Genomic DNA, 7,106 nt, shown 5'->3' on the forward strand with positions numbered 1-7,106 from the left:
GGGCCGCGCCCGGGCCCGGCGGGACGCGGCGGCGGGAGAGACGGCATTGGATAGGTGGTGGCGCGCGGTTGGAGGAGAGGGACGGCGGGGCGATGTGGCGCGCCGTGATTGGCCAGACCGACATGGAGGCGGCGGCGGACGTGTCTGGCCGCCGGGCGGACATGTCCGGCGGCGCGAGGAGGGAGAGGGCTAGGATTCATCTACGCGAAAATTCGGGGGGAGGTGTATTTATAGGTAGAGGGAGCTAGGAGAGTCCAAATGAGGAGCGGTTTGGATGGGCTTGTGGGGTATGGTGAAGAGGGGCTGGGCTGCAAAGAGAGGGGGTTTCGGGCTACGTGGTTAACCGTTGGGGCGTGAAAGTGCGTTATGTCGACTAGAGGAGGGTGAATAGGCGATTTTTATGAATTCTTCACTAAGGAATTTGCCGGCGAGGAAATTCCTTAGCGAAGAACTATTAGCAGCGGAATACGTACTCAGAAGTAAGCATAACAGAATACACGCATGGTCATCATGATGAAATGAAGACTAGCACAGAGTACAGAAAGCGTAATCACGGGATAACACAAGATGAAGACAAACAGACTGAAGAAATTGAACTGAGGAAATTGAGAAAGTCTTCAATCAAAGTCTTCAAACACAGATATGAACAAACACTCAACACAGTAATGAGGAAATGAAAGGGTTGAGGAAATAGAACCAGTTAGGTTGGTGAAGACAATGATTTGGTAGACCAGTTCCAACTACTGTCTCAGTTGTACGTCTGGTTGGAGCGGCTGAGTATTTAAACTCGAGGACACACAGTCCCGGACACCCAATCGCTGAGCACGCAGCTCAGGACACCCAGTCCTCACCGTATTCTCCTTGAACTAAGATCACACAGATCTCGTCCAATCACTCGTGGTAAGTCTTCAGGCGACTTCCAAACCTTCACAGACTTGGTCACTCGGCGATCCACAATTCCTCTTGGATGCTCTAGACCTTGACGCCTAACCGTCTGGAAGAAGCACAGTCTTCAAAGGTAACAAGCGTCGGATCCACGCAGGATCAATTTCTTCAGTGATGCTCAATCACTTTGGGGTTTGTAGGTGTTTGGGTTTGGGATTTTCCTCACTTGATGATTTTCGTTCAAAGTCCTCGGAGGATGGGTTGCTCTCAAATGACAAGTGTCAAGTTCTCTCGGAGCAGCCAACCAGCTAGTGGTTGTAGGGGGCGGCTATTTACAGCCTAGGGAGCAGCCCGACATGATAAGACATAAATGCCCCTCAATGATATGACCGTTAGGTGGATAAGATATTTTGGGACAGCTGGCGCGCAGCACAGCAACGGTCGGAAATTTGACTCTCAAATTCCTCAGGGCTATCATGTTCCTCACTGTGTAGGTAATTCGCACTGGCGAATTCCTAACTCCTCAGTCAGAACAAATTCATCAGCGACCAGAAGAACTTCGTCTCTGTCACTGAAGAAAGTGACTGAACCGTATGAGATTTCCAAAGGCTTCACTCGAAGGGATTGGTAGGTGTAGGATTTTGAGTTGAGCATCACATGAAAATTTTTCCTTAGTATTTCCTCGACCCCCTTTAACAGTACGGTGTTTCCTATGACTCAACAATGAGAAAATGAAACTACGAAAACAAAAGTCTTCACGCTTCATGTTCCACAAATGAATACCAAGTCTTCAAGATCACACCAATTTCTTCACTTTCAAAGTCTTCAGAAAGTCTTCAGAATGTCAAAGTCTTCAGTTGAAGAACTTCATTTTTAGGGGTCGACTTTCTCTGTAAATATCAAACTCCTCATAGACTTATAGACCTGTGTACACTCACAAACGCATTAGTCCCTTAACCTATAAGTCTTCAATACACCAAAATCACTAAGGGGCACTAGATGCACTTGCAATCTCCCCCTTTTTGGTGATTGATGACAACATAGGTTAAGTTTTCAACGGGGATAAATATATGAAGTGTATACACTGATATTGAGGAATTTGATTACAAGATATAGAAGAACTCCCCCTGAAGATGTGCATAGTGAGGAATTTGCTTTTGAAGCATTGCACATTTGAAGAGTTGAATCATGGAGATCTCCCCCTATATCTTGTAATTCATACACGCATTTGATATATAATATGAAGAATTTGAAATGCATGATGAAATATGGTGCCTGATGAGATTCAGCTTGCGTGCAATGTCATTAACGAGGAAATAAGCATGCAGAGCATAATGCAACAAAAGTATCAGTGCACCATCGGGTTTAAGATTACAACTCAATCCAAATAAAAGTCTCAGAAGAACGAGAGTTGTAACTTAAAAAATGCCCTTAATATAGACCCGCTTGAAGACTAACTCAGATTTCTCCCCCTTTTGTCATCAAATGACCAAAAGGATTGAAACTGAGGACTAACGCCCCTGAAGAATTTCAAGTCGATGGAGGAGCGCCAGCGTTGTCGGGGTTGTTTGTTGTAGTAGGGCCTGCCGCAGTGTCGTCCAAATCTTCATACTCATCAGTGTCACGCGATGAAGAATAAGAGCTGGCCACCAAGGAGGGAACTTTGACCTTCTTGAATTTCTTCGGTGGAGGTGCAGACCAGTCAAATTCTTCCTTGAGACCCATATTCTTCAGATCTGCAGCGCTGTAGACATGAGAGAGAACAGCCCAGGTACGGTTGAAGGTTTCATGGAGGTAGTAGTGGTTCTTCTTCACTGCATTGTGTGTTGAGGTCATGTTGTGAAGAATTGAACCAAACTGACGCTTGACCCATTTATGATTGCGATCAACCTTCTGATGAAGACTGAGGAGTAACTCACGGTCAGTCATCACCCTGGGTGCTGTGGCTTGAGGATTTTGCTTGGCTGAGGTATTTGCGGCAGAGTCATGTGTGGCAGAATCGTCGTTGGTAGAGTAAGATGCAGCCTTGCGAAATTGACCATCCAATGGACGAATGCCTTCATCGATCACAGCAGCGGCCTTGCCTTTATCATCAGCTGATGAAACTGTCCGTTTGAGGACTTCAATGGGAGGCAAGTAGCTACCGTGGTTCACAGTGTCAGCTTTGTAATTCAGTGAAGATCTTGCCCTGATGAATCTCATAATCCAAGGAGCATAGGGCTTCAGCTCGAATGGTGACATAGCAATATTGGCCAGAGTCCTCATGAAGAAATCATGGAAGTTTATGGGAACGCCATGAATGATGTTGAAAAGCATATTCTTCATGATGACAACGACTTCTTCATCATTTGAGTCGTGGCCTTTGATTGGACTCATTGTCTTCGTCAGAATTTGATAGACAGTCCGAGGCACATAGAGTAATTCCTTGACGAGGAATTTGGTTCGTGGGGCCTGCCTTGGCTTCAAAGGCTTCATCAGCACTTGCATATAGTGATTTGAAAGTTCTGGTTCGTTGTATATACAACGAGCATCATCAAGTGGAGGACTGAGTGGTAGAGCACGAAGCAATTCAGTTGCAGGTGCCTTGTAGTGAGTATTTTCAGACATCTAGTCTAATACCCATGAGTTCACGTCTTCAGCGTCTCCGGTGATGTGCAGAGTTGCATAGAATTGAAGAATGAGTTCTTCATTCCAGTCACAGATATCAATGCAGAAGTTTAGAAGTCCTGCGTCGTGAAGAACACTGAGGACTGGCTTAAAGCCGGGCAGAGACTCCATGTCCACATGAGGAATGTGTGCATGATCGAAGACTTTGTCTTTGTTAAAGAGCACTGAGGAATAGAAATTGGCTTGGCTGGCAGTCCAGAAACACCTCTTCCTTATGCGAGCAGAGTCATATGGATTATAGTCAGTGAAGAATACATGCTCGGCAAAGAAATCTTCAGCCTTAAACTTCTGTTTGCTTGAGAACAGATTCTTTTGCTTTGGCAGAGGGGTGTCAGTGAGTTGCATCACCACCTCAGGAATCGCGAGCTCAGGTTCTTCAGGCTGAGGAATTTCTTGTTCCTCAACAGGTGTAGTCTGAGGATCAGCAGCAGCAGGTTCATCAGCACTAGTGGCTGGAATTTCTTCATGCACAGAGAGAGTGGGTTAAGTTTCTTCAAAGCCCATTTGAACTGTTGGTGCAGGGGACTAAGGAATCTGTTGGATCAGGGTGAAGAGAGGAGTATTGGGATGCTGACTTTCCCAAAAGTCATCATTCATCACAGGTGTGGTGCACCCAATATCCACATCTTCATCTTCAATTTCCTCAACACCAGCCTCTTCAGCTGTGAACTGAGGCATAGGTGAGGAAATGACTGGTGTTGAAGGGATTGCGTCCACTTCAATTTCTTCATCAATCTGCTCTGACGAAGCAGCAAAATGATGTTCTTCATCAGATCCGATTGGGATCTCATAGTCTTCTCCAAAAGGAACAAGGTCCTTTGATGGCATGGAGGAAATTGGAACAACATCAATTGGATTTTCGAGTGAGCTGGTCATTGGATTCATTTTCTTCGCAGCCGAAGAATTTGACACGGCTGATGCCTTCCTTTTCTTCACTGCTGCTCGCTCTGCAGCCTTGGTCTTCTTCACATCAAATGCACATGGAAGAATTGGAGTTGGTGTAGGTGCAGATGGAGCTGAGGAATCTGGTTGATTTTCTTCAGGTGCAACTGATGCAATTGCCCTGACTTCTTCAGTTTCTTCAGGCGCACCACTAGTGGATGCCCTGGCAATTTCTTCAGCGGCTGGAATGGGATCATCAGCCCTGGAACTAGCATTTTCATCAGCAACCTGAACTTCATCAGCGGTGCTGGCATGTTCTTCAGTCGGCTGAGCTAAGACTTCACCCTGAGGAATTTCATGTTGCGTTGGAGCAGCAACATTGGTGAATTTCTTCGTCAGGTTGACGAATCTGACTTTGGCTCCTTGCCAATCAGCATAGTAGGCATCAAAATCCTTGCTGGGGGCTTGAATTTCAGACTGAGCCTGGAGAAGTTCCTCAGGTGTCATTCTGACAACGTTTTTCTTCAGGAGCTTCTCCTTTCTGTATTGAGCTTTCTTAATCTCTCTTGCCTTTTCAAACTTCCATTTCTCTTCAGTGATGAAATGGGTCAGCATATGACTTTGACCAGCGGTCAGATGAAAATCAGGCATGGGGGTGTTTGGATCCTTGTGCCAGAGATCAATATAATCGAGGATTTTCCTCGGATCCAACAGCAGTGGCACAGATGTGCCTTTGGCTCTAGCGGCCTTCACCTGTCTGTCTCTGATGATTTCTGCAAGTTCATCATCAGAAGCTTCATCATCAGAAGGCACATGGAATGCGACTTGTTTCTTCTTTGGACTTGGTCGAGGACCTCGTCCAATTGTTGCTTTTGGTCTTCAGCAGAGTCGGGCCAGATGATGACTTTGGTACAGCTGAGGAACTTGCTGAAACACCAGAGGCAATCGAGAAACCAGCAGTCCTTTGACATGTAGTCCGATGCACAGGAGCTGAGGACTTTGAAGGAGCGGTAGCAGTGTGAGGAATTTGCCGTGAGGGCGCTGCTGAGGAACTTGGCCGTGAGGGCGCTGCTGAGGAACTTGGCCGTAAGGGCGTTGTTGGTGAAGCACTTGGCTTACGAGCAGGCTTCTTTGGCATGGATTTCCTTGGTTTGACCGAGGCCTCAGTAGCAGTAGCAGTGGAAGAATCCTCATTGAATTTCTTCACTGCCTCCTTGGCTTGTCTTGCCAATTTGGCTTGGCGCTTAGCACATTCTTCAGGAAAGTCCTCACCACGTTTGATGCTTGTGGGATCTGCTACTTGGCCAGGTGCCAATGGAGCTCTTGGGCATGGAGGATTGAGGGCAAATTTCTTCATGTACTTTGGAGTCACATATCTGTATTCCCTCCATTCCCTTGCCCATCTCCGTTCAATCTTCTGAATGCGCACCTTGCGCTGATTTTTATTTTCTTTGCCAAATTTTGCTTCATCAGGTGTGCAATAGTCAGCATAAATTTCCTCAGGGATTTCAAACGCAGTCATAACCTCAGGTTGCTTTCCTCCTTTCTGTGGCTTCTTACCGTCTGCCATATTCTTCAGTTGAGGAATTTGAACAAATGAGTTCTCTGAAGAAGTATGCAGTTTTTCTTCGAGGAACGCTGCAAATGAGTTAATTTGATGAGAACCTAGTGATTCAGCAGCAGACATGAGTACCTGTGAATAGAGTACAGGTGCGAGGAATTTGGAGAGGTCATATGCGTTCTGAGAAGGTTTTTGAAAAGAACAAGTTTTGAGGAATTTGACCAGATGAACCTTGAGCAATTTCACTAAGCGTTCTTGTCTTAGGTTCCAGAGTTGTACAGATCGAAGATCCACACAATTAGGGAATCTTGAAGAAAATGGTTGCTTAGAGAAACAGTTCAAGATCATATAATGTGTGTGGTGTTCGTATGTGTGAAGATTTGAAGAATAAACACCTTTGAAGATTTTCAGGAAAGCTTGAGAATCAAAGCGAGTAATAAAAGTAACTTTTAATTACCCGAAGTGAAGAACACGACGAACTGAGAAGAACAGATGGGAAGTTCGTCAGGTTAGATCTTCCTTGCCCTAACTCAGCGGAGGAAGACAGCTACGGCGACGGCGGAGTGAAGAATTCCGCGGTCGGCGTGAGTACGACGGCGACGAGGTCGAGGCAGCGAAGCTCTTCCTCACCGGCGGCGATGGAGTAGCTGCGGCGCTAGGGTTTGAGGAGCTCGAGCGGGAGAGAGAGGTCGAGCGGAGTAAATGAAGTGAGGAAGGGGAGAGGGGTATTTATAGACACGGTGAAAAACTGTTCGCTCGAAGATTTAGGACGAACGTACCCCTGACCATTCTCCTTCTCACGACATGTGTCACCCACGTACTGTGTAGTGGAGATCGTGTATGATCGTGGGTGAATAGAATAATGCATCGTGGGATGCGGAACAGTTTGAGCGGCAAAACCGAAAATTTGGATAAGATTTGTTTTATTGTTTTGTTCGCAATTTCTTCAGCTGACAAGGACACGGTGAAGATTTTGAACGAGTTTCAAATAGAACGCACATGAAGAATTTGTGAATAGATTGGGTTGAGTATAGCATAGAGGGGGAAGGGTCCGATCACATTCACTTAGCAGAAAAAGCAACTTGAAGAAATAGCTATAAGTGAATGCTGT

The sequence above is a fragment of the Triticum dicoccoides genome, chromosome 7B, assembly GCF_002162155.2.
Source record: "Triticum dicoccoides isolate Atlit2015 ecotype Zavitan chromosome 7B, WEW_v2.0, whole genome shotgun sequence".
Classification (NCBI taxonomy): Eukaryota; Viridiplantae; Streptophyta; class Magnoliopsida; order Poales; family Poaceae; genus Triticum; species Triticum dicoccoides.